We start from the raw sequence: 17,649 nt of genomic DNA, 5'->3' as shown, positions 1-17,649 counted from the left end.
TTTGTTCAGTCCATTTGTTTCTTTGTTTGTCCATCTGTCTGTTGACCTGTCTGTTGCTCTCGCTATCTGTCCATCTGTCTGTTGACCTGTCTGTTGCTCTCGCTTTCTGTCCATCTGTCTGTTGATCTGTCTGTTGCTCTCGCTATCTGTCCATCTGTCTGTTGACCTGTCTGTTGCTCTCGCTAGCTGTCCATCTGTCTGTTGATCTGTCTGTTGCTCTCGCTATCTGTCCATCTGTCTGTTGATCTGTCTGTTGCTCTCGCTATCTGTCCATCTGTCTGTTGATCTGTCTGTTGCTCTCACTATCTGTCCATCTGTCTGTTGATCTGTCTGTTGCTCTCGCTATCTGTCCATCTGTCTGTTGACCTGTCTGTTGCTCTCGCTATCTGTCCATCTGTCTGTTGATCTGTCTGTTGCTCTCGCTATCTGTCCATCTGTCTGTTGATCTGTCTTTTGCTCTTGCTATCTGTCCATCTGTCTGTTGATCTGTCTGTTGCTCTCGCTATCTGTCCATCTGTCTGTTGCTGTGCCCATCTGTATGTCACACTGTCTGTTATTCTGTTCATTCATCTGTCATCTATGTCTTTCTGTCCTATAATCTTTCTTTAGCTATTTCTGTACATTTTTGTCTGTTTCTCTCTCTCTCTCTCTCTCTTTCATCTTTCTGTCTGTTGCTCTGTCTGTCCATCTGTTATTCTATCTCTGTCTGTCATTTGTTGCTCTTTCTATTTGTGGTTCTGTGTGTTGCTCTGTCTTTCCATCTGTTGCTCTTGCTATCTGTCGCACTGTCTGTTGCTTTGTCATCGTATTCATCTAAACTAGAGAGGTGGTTTCTGTTTTAACATTATGAACTGTAACTGAAGTAAAGTTTAATACACAGGTCTATCTTAAACCTTTGTAAAAAATCTATTTACACTGAATCAAATCAAACCTATTCAAAATAAGTGCTTGTACATTAGAATTGAATCTGGATATCTGAGTTGATGCCCAACCCTAATATAATAATATAAGTGACACATACAGTACATGACACACAGCTAACATGCTGACTATACTCCAAGTTCCCTGTACATACACATACAAGGAGCTCAAGTCGTTTTTGGCCAGTGTCTAGTAAATAATTGCCAGTGACCTGAATCGTGCAGGGTCAGAGGCACACCATGCTCCGGCTGTTTGCATTGCAAATATCTGATAGGCCTTATCCAGCTCCTGTTGATTTTTCCTCTTGTACGTCTCCATAATTATCCGTGCACCGCCTGTGAGCAGCAACAGATGGATGGGAGTGAAAGAGAGTGGGGGAAGGATTTGCACAGGAAAATGAAGGAAAAGTGCACATGGTGTATGCTGAATGCTGCGAATGACCCTCTGTTGAACAGCTTCATGTTTTGCTGGCTGTGATAAGATAGTGGAAGCCTTTTTTTGATTTATTCATTGCAAATACTTTGACCTTTAGCTGATTAGAGAATGACTTTCACTTCCCTGTTACTATTTAACGACCATTTCTCACCTTTCTGACAGTGGATAATGTGAAATTTGACATTAAAGGAATAGTTCACCACAAAAAAAGAGAACGTTCTGTAGTGATTTTCTCATTGTGATGTTTTTCCAGTCTAATACAACTTTCTTTTTGACACTTTGTCTTGACAGTCTAAAGCTTAATTAGACATTTACTGTCATTATATTCAAAACTCTGGATAATATATGGAAATGAATCTGTTTTTGCTTCTCAAAAGAACTCTAGGTTTGATTCAACATGATAGTGAGCAAATAAAGTGTGCTTTACTTCACTGGCAGACGTGAGTTTGTTCAGCCGTCTTTAGTTTACAGAAGTTCATGTTTGCTGTTTGTTTATCGTGTACTGATGATATGGAAGGCAAGGGTGGGAGGACACCTGTGTTTTAACAGGTCCACCAATGGAAAGACAGGATTTGGTGTGGTTTGTACTGCAGTGTGGACTTTTACCTCTGACAATTTTTCTAGCTGTCACGTAATGTGTTTGTCATCTATCGCAATGAGACCTTTTAACCAGTATATTAGTGTACTGGTTTCATTCATAATACATTGATTCTTATAGATTTGAATGAATGTAGGTAAAAGAACTAGCACTGATTTAAAACTCAGTGAATGTGAAGTCAAGTCTATTGACTTCCATATTATTTATTTTTCCTACTATGGAAGTCAATGGTGACAGGTTTCAACTTTCTTCAAAATGTCTTCTTTTGGTTTCAACAGCAGAAAGAAACTCACAAAGGCCTGAAACCTTTAGATTACGCTTATTTTACCAAAAAAACTAGGGTAAACTATCCCTTTATGGCAAGCAACGCTTTTTCTTTTGCTTATTCTAATCCGTACATCAGGGGTTTTCATTGCTTTATATGTCACATTGACAACCAGCCTATAATGTAAGTTCCGTTTTTTTTTTTATTTGTTACAAATGATATATGATGTTGTAAATGGGTCTAAAATATGATTTGAAGATTATTTAGTGTCTTTATGTTTTTGTCAGCTTTTAATACTTTTCACTTTGTATTTGTTTGTTTAATCAGTGTTATTCTATTATGATTTCAGATGATTTATTCACCTGAATGTTTTATAATTTCTAGTATTTTATAAGAACTAATATATTTATTATAGTTTTACAATTTTTATTAGTTGGTAATAGCATTTTCTATTAGTTTTTATTAGTGACTTTTCTAATATTTATTTTTCATCTAAATGTGCTTGTTTAGTTTTTTTTATTAATAAATTATTTAATCTATTAGTCATTATATAATACTATTTTTTTAAATAAATTTTTTTGTCTTTTAATGTCTTTTGTTAAGACATTAGATATTGACAGGAAGTGAAGTTGGAGAGAGAGATGTGAATGGCATTGTGAAAGGTTCGCGAATTGGGACTCAAACTCGGGAATGTCGGAAATCAGTTGTGCTATATATGTTGGCGCACTGACCACTGAGTTATCAGGGCATACAAATTCTTTTTTACTCTTTTTCCTTTTCCAAACATTTCTGTAGGTCTCCTACCACATCCTTGCAGCCCACATACATTCAGGAAATTAAGGGGTTTCAATGTTTTTGATGTCACTGTCACAGCCTTCCTGTAATGTAAATGGCATTTTTATTGTTAGTTACTAATTCTATATGATATTGTAAATGGGTCTAAAATATGATTTGAAGATTATTTAGTGTCTGTATGTTCTTGACAGCTTTTAATATAATTTTCACTTCATATTTATTTAATCAGTGTTATTCTATAATGATTTTAGATTAGTCACATTCATCTGAATGTTATATAATTTGTAGTATTTTATAAGAATATATTTATTCATAATAGTTATCTCTTTTATTAGTTTGTGACTTTTGTAATATTTATTTTTCATCCTAAGATGCTTGGTTAGTTCTTTTCATTAATAAATTGTTTATTAGTTATTATAAAATATTATTTTTTACATACATTTTTTTAATAAGACAGCAGATATTAACAAGACGTGAAGTTGGAGAGAGAGATGTGAATGGGATTGTGAAAGGTCCCCAAATTGGTACTCGAACTCGAGAATGCCAGAGAACAGTTGTGCTATATATGTTGGTGCACTGACCACAAAGTCTATCTTCTCCAAACATTTCTGTGGGTCTCCTACCACTTCCTTTCAGCCCACATACATTTAGGTCTAAAATATAAATGGGTCTGAAATATGATTTGAAGGTTATATAGTGTCTATATGATGTTGTCAGCTTTTAATATATTTTTCACTTTGTATTTGTTTATTTAATCAGTGTTATTCTATTATGATTTTTAGATTATTTATTCACCTGAATGTTATATATTTTTTATGATTGTGTAAGAATTAATTTATTTATAATAGTTTTAGCATTTTAATTAGTTTGACTTTTCTAATGTATTTTTCATCCTTAGATACTTGGTTAGTTCTTTTTATTAATTATTATATTATATTATATTATTTTAATTTATTCTTTATTATATAATTTTTTTTTACATTTATGTCTTTAACCATTTTTAAAGTAGACATTGACAGGAAGTGACGTTGGAGAAAGAGATGCAGATGCCATCGTGAAAGATTTCATCTATCCAAACTCATCTTCATTTTGTATTTTCTATTGGATTCAAGTCAGGTGATTGGCTGGGCCATTCCACAGCATGATTTTCTTTCTCTGAAAGCATTTGAGAGTTTCCTTGGCTGTGTTTTTGACCATTGTCTTGCTGAAATGTCCACCCTGGTTTCATCTTCATCATGATAATGCAGTTGGACTAAAGCAGCTAATATTTACTTACAATGACGGCAGAGGGTTGCAGAAATACTGAGAGATTTCAGCTGCTGTCTGGGCTTTCACTGCCTCTCTACACCTCCCTTTCTTCATGTGTTCAATACTTTTTCCCTGTGTCATTTCACTTTATCACACATAACTTCATTTTATAAACTAAAGCTTTCTTTTTATTTATGGATTTCTTTGAATGTTATCAACATCTGGTGAAATCCTGGTGCTCGGACCACAAGGTTAAGGGCAGACTATTTACTTTTTACTTTTACATTTTCTTTTTCCAAAAATTTACGTGGATCTACTACCACTTCCTTATTAAATGAACCCCAGCTTTGCCATGTAACTTAATTAAAGCATCTGTTCTCTTACATTTTGTTTTGTGTGATCTGGCTCATTTAGAGATGCCTCAGCATCCACAGAAAGAACTTATCAACCACAAAGCATTACCATCGAACGCCTTTGTATAGTCCCATAACAACACTTCAGCAAAAACACCACTATCTGTTACAGACTGTAAAGTAGAGGCTTCACTTCAGCCAGTGTTGGCCTTAAATTCTTTCTCTGCATGTTTCCCCAACCCTGCTATGCTAAAAGTGTGCTTTACTGCCAAATAATCTCTTTACATACTGACCTCGGCGAGCAGAGATGCCAAAATGTGCTCAATAATTCATCTCTCGCTGTGCTCTCAGCTGCTTACCCATCCATACCAGCATCCCTCAGTGCTTCACCATCCTCCATTTGTAAAGTCTGTTGAGCTGTGTAAAGTAAACAGGGTGCATTTCTTGGGCATTGGGGAGCGCTTGGAGAACTCGCCAACCTGACTCGCCTTCTAAAATGAAACATATTTCTGATGCATTTATTCTGAATGTTTACTGGCATATGTGAGCTTTATTATCAAGTGCACTCACTGGCCACTTTATTAGGTACAGCTTGCTAGTTTTGTGTCTGAACAGCAGGTTGCCTTCAGAAATGCCTCATTGCGGCATAAATCCAGCAAGGTCATTACAGATTTTGGTTCATCTTGACGTGATGGCATTATTCAGTTCACTCAGATTTGTTGACTGCACATTACGATTTAAGCACATCTCAAAAGTGCTCTGCTTATGGGTGGGAGAAACAATACATTTTTTGAAGAATCGCAATTCCTTTTCTAGTGATTTGGAATCTGTTCTAAAAAGTTCAGAATTGATTCCGTATTCAAATTAGATGGTGCGTGCTTGTGCAAGCCAGAAACAGAGAAATAATAAGCATTGACATGGCCATGTACAGTTAAAAAAAAATTCGCCATTCTGTGAGTTTTTTTTTTTTAATGTTTAAGAGAGGAAGGAATTCTTTTTTTTTTTTTTAATTTTGGCCTTTTTGTCTTTATTAGTGTATAGAACAAACTATCATTATACAACTTACCTAATTACCCTAACTTGCCTAATTATTCTAGTTTAGCCTTTAATTCTAGTTTTAGTCACTTTAAACTGAATACTAGTATATTGAAAAATATCTAGTACATTTACATTTAGTCATTTAGTAGACGCTTTTATGCAAAGCGACTTACAAATAAGGACAAGGAAGCAATTTACACAACTATTAGAGCAACAATGAATAAGTGCTATAGGCAAGTTTCAGGTCTGTAAAGTCTAAGAAGGAAAGTATTAGTAATTTTTTTTTTTTTTTTTTGAGTACAGTTAGTGTGATATCCAGAGAGGCAATTGCAGATTAGGAAGTGAAGTGGAGACTAAATAGTTGAGTTTTTAGTCGTTTCTTGAAAATAGCGAGTGACTCTGCCGTTCTGATGCAGTTAGGGAGTTCATTCCACCAACTGGGCAGATTGAACGCGAGCGTTCAGGAAAGTGATTTCTTCCCTCTTTGGGATGGAACCACGAGGCGACGTTCATTCACAGAACACAAGTTTCTGGAGGGCACATAGATCTGCAGAGATGAGAGCAGATAAGAAGGAGCAAAGCCAGAAGTCGCTTTGTAGGCAAACATCAGAGCTTTGAATTTGATGCGAGCAGCAACTGGCAGCCAGTGCAAACGGATGAGCAGCGGAGTGACATGTGCTCTTTTAGATTCATTAAAGACCACTCGTGCTGCTCCGTTCTGGAGCAGTTGAAGAGGCTTGATAGAGTTAGCTGGAAGCCCCGCTAGTAGAGAGTTGCAGTAATCCAGTTTGTAGAGAACAAAAGCTCAAAAGGAGTTGAGCTGCATGTTCAGATAAGAAGGGTCGGATCTTTCTGATGTTATAGAGTGCGAATCTGCACGATCGAGCAGTTCTAGAAATGTGAATTTTATGTACTGTCATCATGGCAGAGATAAAAGAAATCAGTTATTAGAAATGAGTTATTATTATAATTTAAAAAAAAACTTCTTCCTGTTAAACAGAAATTGGGAAAAAAAAATATGCAGGGTGCTAATTATTCCGAAGAGCTAACAATTCTGATGTGTGCTGCCCAATTCACTTAATTTAGACTAAGATGGAATTTTAAATACATGACATGACAATGTGCTTCTCATCCGGTGTCTGCTATCATAACTCCTGCCACGCCACTAAGCAAAACCTCGAGTCACCATAGACATGTCACAGAATGTGGGCAAGGTGGCATTACCAACAAAAACTAACGCTGACTACAATATAATTGTATGTCACTTGTGTCTTGACATTTCCAAATGTGAACTGAGAATGAAAGTGGAATTGTTGCAAAGAAATGAAGCTTTGTGAACAACTATGATTTAAAGCGAGTTTTCTGTGGCTCTGAAATTAAAGCAATTCCAATAGAATTTCCAAAAATAATTTTATATAAAAATTTTTTGCTTTGAAGACATTTCTTTTTTAAAATGTAATAACCTTTCAAAAAAAATGTAATGGTCTCTTTTTGGAATAAGAACTGTTTGTTCTTTACAAGTGCTCTCTGTTATTTGGTATTTCAATGTTGCATTCGGAGCATGCGCATGCTGAATATTCATTTTTTACTAAAATAAATCATTTATAGGATGACAGTATTGTCATACATAGATTTTAATTATAAGCAAAAGCAAACTCCAATTAAAATGTAAAGTTGGAAAGATGTACACCACCTGGCAAAAGTCTTGCTGTTTTAGTTTTAGGAACAACAAATAATAACTTGAATAGTTGATCATTTAGCATCAGAAGTGGCTTATATGAAAGGCAGAGGCCTCTAGATTATGCTTACTTTACCAAAACAAAATATAATAATGCCTTGAATTTTAATTATTTAATTAGGACAGTAAGGTCTGACTGCTTAAACAAAAGTCTTGTCACTTAACGGAAATAATGTACAGTATAGAATATAAAGTCATGCTGCAGTGGAAACAGGATGAATATTGTGTGTGACTCCCATGAGCTTGGAAGACTGCATCCATACATCTCTGTAATGACTCAAAAAACTTATTGATAAAGTCATCTGGAATGGCAAAGAAAGTGTTCTTGCAGGACTCCCAGAGTTCATCAAGATTCTTTGGATTCATCTTCAATGCCTCCTCCTTCATTTTACCCCAAACATGCTCATTAATGTTCCTGTCTGGTGACTGAGCTGGCCAATCCTGGAGCACCTTGACCTTCTTTGATTTCAGGAACTTACAGTTGAAATCAGAATTATTAGCCCCTTTCTTTATCTTTTCCCCCAATTTCTGTTTAATGGAGAGAAGATTTTTTTTCAACAAATTTAAAAAAATAATAGTTTTAATAACTCATTTTTAATAACTGATTTATTTTATCTTTGCCATGATGACAGTAAATAAGATTTTACTAGATATTTTTCAAGACACCTCTATACAGCTTAATGTGACATTTAAAGGCTTAACTAGGTTAATTAGGTTAACTAGGCAGGTTAGGGTAATTCAGCAAGTTATTGTATAATGATGGTTTGTTCTGTAGACTATTCAAAATATATAGCTTAAAGGGGCTAATAATTTTGACCTTAAAATTGTTTTTAAAAAATTAAACTACTTTTATTCTAGTCAAAATAAAACAAATAAGACTTTCTCCAGAAGAAAAAAATATTATCAGACATACTGTGAAAATGTCCTTGTTCTGTTAAACATCATTTGGGAAATATTATAAAAAGAAAAAAAATTCACAGGAGGGCTAAAAATTCTGACTTCAGCTGTAGATGTGGAAGCTGAAGTATGAGAAGGAGCACTATCCTGCTGAAGAATTTGCACTCTCTTGTGGTTTGTAATGTAATAGGCAGCACAAATGTCTTGATACCTCAGGCTGTTAATGTTGTTATCCTCTCTGCAAATCTCTTGCACACCCCATACTAAATGTAACCGCAAACCATGATTTTCCTTCACCAAACTTGACTGATTTTTGTGAGAAAATCTATCTTCTGACAGAAGTGAAGTTATTATTAGTTGCTTTTACAACTGGGATCAGCGACAAGACTATTGTCAGGTATTGTACATTATATGGACTGCTGAAGAACTATAGGAAGATTGTAGGTCAAGATTAGTTTAGTAATCCAATTGTGAATCCCAGAATCTGAATTAAAATCAGATTGTGAAATCACTAAATATTTCCACCGCTGATGACTGTGAAGTTTAGTGAACTCACTGTAATGTATCAATCGAGATGATTTGAGTTTTGTGGTATCCTACGGGAGGTAGCATCACAAGATGGACACACTGTGGTTATAAATGGACTAACATGGTCAAATTGTGTTTAATTGTCACTAAGGGGTCCAAAGTGTTTTAAGAAATTATTAGAGAATGAGTAAAATGAAAGTATAGTTCTGAGCCATATTAACCGAGACACTAGCAACTTTTCATTTTCCGTTGGTCTTAGTACTAAGTACATTAGTACGCTGTAACTTTAGAAGTGTCAAGCTTTATTTAGGGAAACTGTCAAATAATTTTGAGTGAGATGCTAATGGTCTAATCTGATTCAATGACCTATGCTAAGCTAAGCTAAAAGTGCTCCCACCAGACCCAGAAATCATTTGAATGGATTCAAGTATGGTAAAACTCAACTTATTAACTTTAGGGCACTTGTAAAATGAGTCCATTTCCAAGTAAAAGTGGATTGTTCTGTTAAAAAACAAAAGTAGGTATTTTTAAACTTGTTAGAAACTGGTAGCCATTGACTTCCATTGTAAGAAAAAAACTACTATGGAAATCATTGGATACTAATTTCCAACATTCTTCAGTAAACCTTCCTTTGTGTTTAACAAGTGTAGAGAAAATAATTGATGACAGACTTTTTATTTTTGGGTGATCTGTCCCTTTAAAATGAATGCATTTGCATGAATTATCTTGCAAAAGTTGCACCTCATAATCCATTTATGTATTTTGTTATTGAGCAAAGGTCATAAGACTTAGTGATTTTTGGTAGTGTTGTTTTGCAAGCACACACACACTCACTGTTTGGATGCAAAATCAATGCATGTTTTTTTCAAACTGTTGTACGACTTGGAAGTCCAATTAATGTTATTTCACAATGCAGTGACTATAATTATTCAGAGCATATGTAAATGCGCCACAGTTTTCTTGAGGCATTATGTCTGACTGCTTAACAGCGTGTTTTCCACTGATAAATCCAACACTGCACACATAGCTTTCTTATGTAATCAACATTTTGGAGCATTATGGGACGTGACTGCTCACACTGTGTTGGCAATAAACACTCTAATGGCTAATTCGCTGCTTAATCAACAGCTATTGCAGCAACCCTAGAGATAATCTGCACTACCCTAACATCTTTCTTTCACTTTTAGGTATGACAACATTTCTAAACCCAACAGTAAGTGCCATAAATCTCTAAACCTTTATTGAACATTAAAACTTGTTTGACAATATATTTATTCTACAGTACTGTGACTGAACAGTATTCAATTTGTTGTTATAACTTTGATGTAATTATTATATATAAATCACTGACAGTCATGAACTGGCCTCCACAGAATCCAGACCTGATTATTATAAGGGCATTATGGGATATTAATAGTGAAAACATGACATATTTTATACTGTATTGTAATTTTCTACATATGATGCTGGGAAAAGATTAATTGACTGATTAATTGCATATATACTTTATATTTTATTGCATATTATACTTTGATAAACAGCTTATTAGAAAAATAGATATTTATATGCATATACTTTGTATATTTATTATGTATATTTAGATATAACTAAATATTTATACAAAAGTTATATATATAAAGTTAAATATATATATATAAATATATATATATACATACATATATATATATATACATACATATATATATATATATATATATATATATATATATACATACATATATATATATATATATATATATATATATATATATATATATATATATATACACACACACACATACACACACACACACACACACACACACACACACACACACACACACACACATACACACATACACACCACACTATTCTGTCTGTTTCTTAAATCCGATTGGCTTATAGCCATTCACCCTTGTGTATTACTCCGCCCACATAGAGTGACAGCATATCAATAAACTCACTACAGTTTGACAAATATTGCAGCTGTTGGAAAACATAATGCACTTTTGAGGCTTTTTAGGCGAGAATGTAGTTGTTTAGATTGCAGCTATGCTGTGTATTTATAAGGATAGTGCCTATTTTACAAATTTCTAATTTAGGAGATTCAACCCATTACCCAGAATAGTTCAGCATAAATTTCAAACTACAGCTGATCAAATCATTATAGAACAGGTAAGTGACATCTAAGTCGATCTCTCTCTTTTGTATGTTATAGTGCTGTGTTTATACCATGGTAATCTGGCAGTGTTTGCTTTGCTTTGGCTTTTTCAGGGTTAATTATTGTGATTTCCCGATTGCAACAGAGAAATATTGGAAAATGTCTCTAGACTGATGGCATTTTATGCCGTTTAGCTGTAAAATCTTACAATGTGAGCAAAATTACCTGTTTTGTCATCACTTTAGACATTACTCTAGAGAATCATTCAAATACTAGCTCTAAAGTTGCGTGTGGGAATTTGTAAATGCTTCTGCTGTTCTGACGTCAGCTGCAGATGTGAATGAATGGCGTAAGAAAGTAGTTCCTCATAAGGTTTTGAGACTCTCTGTGTTTGATTTTCTTTTTTATATACACGTTTATGCTGTTGAACTGTTGTATAAACACAATATCACACTTGTAGCAGTGCGATATGTCTTCGAGCCAAAGTACGCCTCAAACCAGTGCCATTATATAAAATGTAAATATATATATATAATAACAGTTCTGTCTGGTTCTCGAATCTGATTGGCTGATAGCCATGATGTATTTAAGTAATATCAGCACCAGTACAGCCTCTTTACCCTTTGTGTATTACTCCACCCACATACAGCCAGCAAAAAGCAAACACTACAGATCTAAAGTTTAAAAGATGCTTGCTCAGCTGTTTAACTGTCAGCTTATGATTTGAATCCAATGCGGAAGAAAGTAGTTCCTCATACAAAATGGTTTTTAAGACTCTCCATGTTTGATTTTGTTTTTAATATACACAATTATGCCGTTAAACTGTTGTATAAGTGCAATATCACACTCGTAGCCGTGTGATATGGCAGTATACCGGCACTGGTTGGGGCACGCCTCCCACCAGTGCCGATATACAGCAATATCGCACTGCTACTCAAGTGATATTGCTCATATATATATATATATATATATATATATATATATATATATATATATATATATATATATATATATATATATATATATATATATATATATATACACACACACACATATATATATATATATATATATATATATATATATATATATATATATATATATACACACACACACACATATATATATATATATATATATATATATATATATATATATATATATATATATATATATATATATACATACACACACACACACACACACACACACACACACATATATATATATATATATATATATATATATATATATATATATATATATATATATATATATATATATATATATATACATACACACACACACACATATATATATATATATATATATATATATATATATATATATATATATATATATATATATATATATATAATAAGATCATACTTTACAATAAGGTTTCATTAGTTAATGTGTTGAAAGTGTAGTTGACATTAATTATTAATGAACAATAATTGTACAGCATTTATAAATCATAGATCAATGTTTACTAATGCATTATTAACATGCAAGCTAACATTTGTTAGCTAACATGAACCTTTGCTATATATGTCTGTGTGGCCTTTGTGCCTCTTCGACAACTGTTGAATTGCCACCGGACACAACAGTCTCTCCACACTCATGATTATAGTAAATAACACAGACTGACAAGATCCTTCATCGTGTCACTAGCATGTACTCTTGTGTCCCGATTCATAAGTTTTCAGTGGGGTGGAGCTCCAGGTGACAGCCAATCAGACAGAGGGGTGGTGATTCTCTGCCCAGCAACAGCTAAGTGTCTATAGTACTCTCAGGTGGCCATGTGTATTCCTCAGGGTACAGTACTGTGCACTCGCTCCTGTTTTCTTTTCCTCTACATTGGTTTTTATGAGCTGAATAAAAGTAATGACGAGGCCTGAAGGTTAAGGACCACTGTTGCCAACACACTTAGTTTCTGGTTGGGGTGAATTAGGAACTTAAAAAGTTTTGCATCTGCTGTTTTCAGCCTTTTCTTAAAGGAGCACTACCCTTTTTGGGGTAAATGTTTATTTTACAAGTCCCCTAAAATTAAATAATTAAGTTTTACCATTTTCTTAAATTCATTTAGCTGATCGCTGGTTCTGGAGGGAGAACTTTTAGTTTAGCTTAGCTTAGCTTAGCATCAATCATAGAATCAGATTAGACCATTAGCATCTCACTCAAAATAAATAAAATAAAATAAAAAGTTTTGATAGAAATAATTATTTAAAAGTTGACTCCACTGTTATTACATCATTTGCTAAGTAAGACGAAAAATGAAAAGTTGTTGTTTCCTAGACAGATATGGCCAGGAATGATACTGTATTTTAATCTAAAATTAAATTAATTTTGACATTTGTTAAACTTTTTAATATATTTATTTATTTTTTCCCCACAAAGAGCCATGTAATTAGTCCAACAATGTACATAAACATTTTACAATTTACATTACAAAAATGAACCCTTTCAGGTCAATAAAAGTCCTCTTTGCTTTGCAAACTGACTGAAAGTTTTTATTCAATTAAATTTTATTTATTTTACCCTCTCAAAATGCCATGCAAATTAGTCATACAATTAACATGAACATTTTACAATTTACATCACAAAAATGAATCCCTTCAGTTCAACAAAAGGCCTTTCTGCTTTGCATAGCAATTGAAAATTATTCTTTTATTTTATTCTTTTATTAATTTTTTTGTTTTATTTATTTATTTATTTTAATTTTATTTTATTTTGTATTAGAACGTTTTTCCCTCAACACACCATGCAAATTAGTCTTACAATTTACATTCACTTTTTACAATTTATATTTAAAAATATGCCCTTTCAGATCTATAAAAATTACTCTTTGCTTTGCATTGTGAATAATTTTTTTTATTTTAATTAATTAATTAATTAATTAATTAATTAATTAATTAATTAATTAATTAATTAATTAATTAATTAATTAATTAATTAATGTATGTATTTATATATTTATTTATTTATTTTTCCCACATAGAGCCATGTAAATAGTCCTTTCCGGTCAATAAAATACTTTTTTTCTCTTGCATACTGACTAAAAGTTTTTGTTTTGTTTTGTTTTGTTTTGTTTTGTTTTGTTTATTTATTTTATTATTTTATTTTTTATTTTATCTTTATTTTATTTTATTTCATTTTATTTTATTATTTTCCCCCTTAACAAGCCATGAAATTTTGTTTTACAAAAATTTACAAAAATGAACCCTTTGAGGTCAACAAAAGATCTCATTTTGTTTTGTTTTGTTTTGCTTTTAATTTATTTTATTTTATTTTATTTTATTTTGTCTTGTTTTTCCCTTTCAAAAAGCCATGCAGAATTACTCTTAAAATTTACATGAACATTTTACAATTTGCATCACAAAAATAAACCCTTTTGGTTCAACAAAAGACCTTTTTATTTTATTTTATTTCATTTAATAATTTCCCCCCTCAATGTGCCATGCAAATTAGTCTTACAATCTACTTGGACATTTTCCAATTTACGTCATAAAAATAAACCCTTTCAGGTCCGACATAAGACCTCTTTGCTTAACATTGCGACTGAAAATGATCCTTTACATAAGATGCACGCAGCCAGCGGAGGCCTGAAACACAAGGCGTCCTCTTTCATTGGCCCTCATGTTAAGAGTGTACACAGCGAGCGGCTGAGCTCTTAAGCAGACCCAGTGAATAGACGCTAAACAGCCTCTATTAGCCGTGGGTGTGTTAGCCGGCCACCTCTCCCTCTAGTCCAAACAAAAACTCTGTGCTTTAGCCCTGTGTGCTACGGTTATTATTAGCCGCGCTAAGCATTTCTCTCAACAGGAAGTGGCGGCTGGTGCTTCCTATAAATGCCTAGCTGAAGTCAAACAGACGCTGCTTATTTCTGAGTGTTTACGTAAGGGGTGCAGGTGCTGGATCAAATACGCACAGATGGTCTGTTTTTGTTTGTTGTGTCTTGACTGGTTGGCTGGCTCCAGTGTGTGTTGGTTGGGGATGCTGTTAGTGTGTGTGTGAGTGTGTGTGTGTGATTGTGTAATTTTGAGATTAGCAAGAGTTGGATTTCACAAGACAGATGTGAAAGAGGAAGGATGAAGCCGTCATATAATGAGCTTTGGGGGGATGGGGGTGACAGTGACCCTCGCTGGGAGGTAAACATGAGGGTTTTGATGTCCTGAGGTGGTCTGGTCATCTGTTCGTCCCGGGTCACTGAAGCTCACACTGATAAAATGAGATGGCAGTGCTTTTTTAAAAGGGTAGTTCTGCAAAGACAGATTATTTCTGGCATCATTTGCACATGCTCGTGTTGTGGTGCTAATGGTTTTTTTGCTTCTCACCAGTGAATATGCTTGGCTGGATTATGAAGCTGGTCTTTTACATGCTAAAAATATCAACGATAAAGTCTTGTTCATCACAGATATTCACATTCAATTTCAATACAAACGAACTGTGGCAAAGTTTGAGATATAGCCTGTCTGTCATTAGTTCTGTCATTTCATCCATTCATCTGTCTTTGTCCTTCTGTTCATCTCTCTGTCTGTCATTTGCTTTTCACCCATCATTCCATCTATCTCTCCATCAATCCACTCATTCATCCATTGTTTTATGCATCTATCTACCAGTTACACGCTAATTCCTTTTATTTATCTGTCTTCTATACATTCATCATTCATTTCTCAGTCCATCTATCCATTCATCCATAAGTTTATGCATCCATCCATTCATCTATCAATTCATCCTCACTATCCATTCTTCCATCATTGACCATTAGTTCATCCAAGTAATCTGACCATCCATCCAAGTCGCACATTAAGGCACACACACATCCATCCATGCAGTCACACATTAAATCCATCCATCCATCCATCCATCCATCCATCCATCCATCCATCCATCCATCCATCCATACATACATACATACATAAATACATACATACATACATACATACAAACAATTTTTCCGTTCGTCCGTCCATCCATCCATCCACCCATCCATCCGTACATACAAACAATGTGTCTGTTCGTCCGTCCGTCCATCCATCCATCCATCCATCCATACATACATACATACATACAAACAAAAATGTGTCTGTCCGTCCATTCATCCATCCATACAATCCATCCATCCACCCATCCATTCGTACATACAAACAATGTGTCTGTCCGTCCGTCCATCCATCCATCCATCCACCCATCTATCCTTCCATCAATACATGCATACATACAAACAAAAATGTGTCTGTCCGTCCATTCCTCCATCAGTCCATCCACCCACCCATCCATCCATACATACAAACAATGTGTCTGTCCGTCCATCCATCCATCAATCACAATGCATCCATTCATGACTTTATACATCAATCCATCCATTTACCATTTACACACTAAATCCAACCATTCATCCATCCATCCATCCATCCATCCATCCATTCACCACTTACACACTAAATCTATCCATCCATCCAATCCATTCACTCGTCCTTCTGTACATTCATTGTTCCTTTCGTCCATTAATCTATTAATCAGCCCAATTATTCATTCATCCATCCATTCATCTATCAATTCATCCTAACTATTTATCCATCCATCCATACATCATTGACTATTAGTTTACCCTTCTAATCTGACCATCCATCCATCCATCCAAGTCACCCATTAAGGCACGCATACACCTTTCCAGTCACAAATTAAATCCATTCATCCATCCATCTCTCTGTACATTCATCCATCCATCCATACATCATTGACTATTAGTTTACCCATCTAATCTGACCATCCATCCAACCATCCAAGTCACAGATTAAAGCACACATACAGTCACACATTAAATCCATCCATTATTCCATCCATCCAAACATCCATCCATACATCTATTCATCCACCAGTGGCACTTTAAATTCATCCATCCATCCATCCCTCTGTACATCCATCCATCCATCTTATTAGTTTACCCATTTAATCTGACCATCCATCCATCCATCCATCCAAGTCACAGATTAAAGCACGCATACACCCCTACAGTCACACATTAAATACATCCGTCCATCCACCCACTTAATCCATCCATCCTTTTATCCATACTTCTATTCATCGATCATTCCATCCATCCATCCATCCATCCATTCTTCTATTCATCGATCATTCCATCCATGCATACATCCATCCATACATCCATCCATCCATCCATTACATCCATTCATTCACCAGTGGCACTCTAAATTCATCCGTCTGTCTGTAAATCCATCTATCCCTCTGTACATCCATCCATCCATCCATCCATCTATCCATCCATCCATCCTATTAGTTTACCCATCTAATCCGACCATCCATCCAAGTCACAGATTAAAGAACACATACACCTATAGTCACAAATTTAATCCATCCATACATACATACATACATACATACATACATCCATCCACCCACTAAATCCATCCATTCTTTCATCCATAGTTCTATTCATCCATCCATCCATCCATCCATCCATACATCCATTCATCCACCGGTGGAACTCTAAATTGATCCATCTGTCTGTCCATACATCCATCTGATGCACCTTTCCATCCATCTATTCATTATTCTATCTATTTATCTATCAATCCATCTAATTATTCATCCATAAACCTCTTCTTTCTATCATTTCATTAATCCATCAATTATTGACTATCAGTT

At 34.4% G+C, this 17,649-nt stretch overlaps 1 long non-coding RNA gene across 13 annotated transcripts in view; it reads left to right on the top strand.

Moving 5' to 3' along the window:
- Nucleotides 1-17,649, top strand: part of LOC147845584 (uncharacterized) — a 100,821-nt gene that overhangs the window by 45,890 nt on the left and 37,282 nt on the right. The window lies entirely within an intron of this gene.

This window comes from Danio rerio, chromosome 3, assembly GCF_052040795.2.
Source record: "Danio rerio strain M-AB ecotype USA chromosome 3, GRCz13ab, whole genome shotgun sequence".
Lineage (NCBI taxonomy): Eukaryota > Metazoa > Chordata > Actinopteri > Cypriniformes > Danionidae > Danio > Danio rerio.
This window is presented reverse-complemented; position numbering and strand designations above follow the sequence as displayed.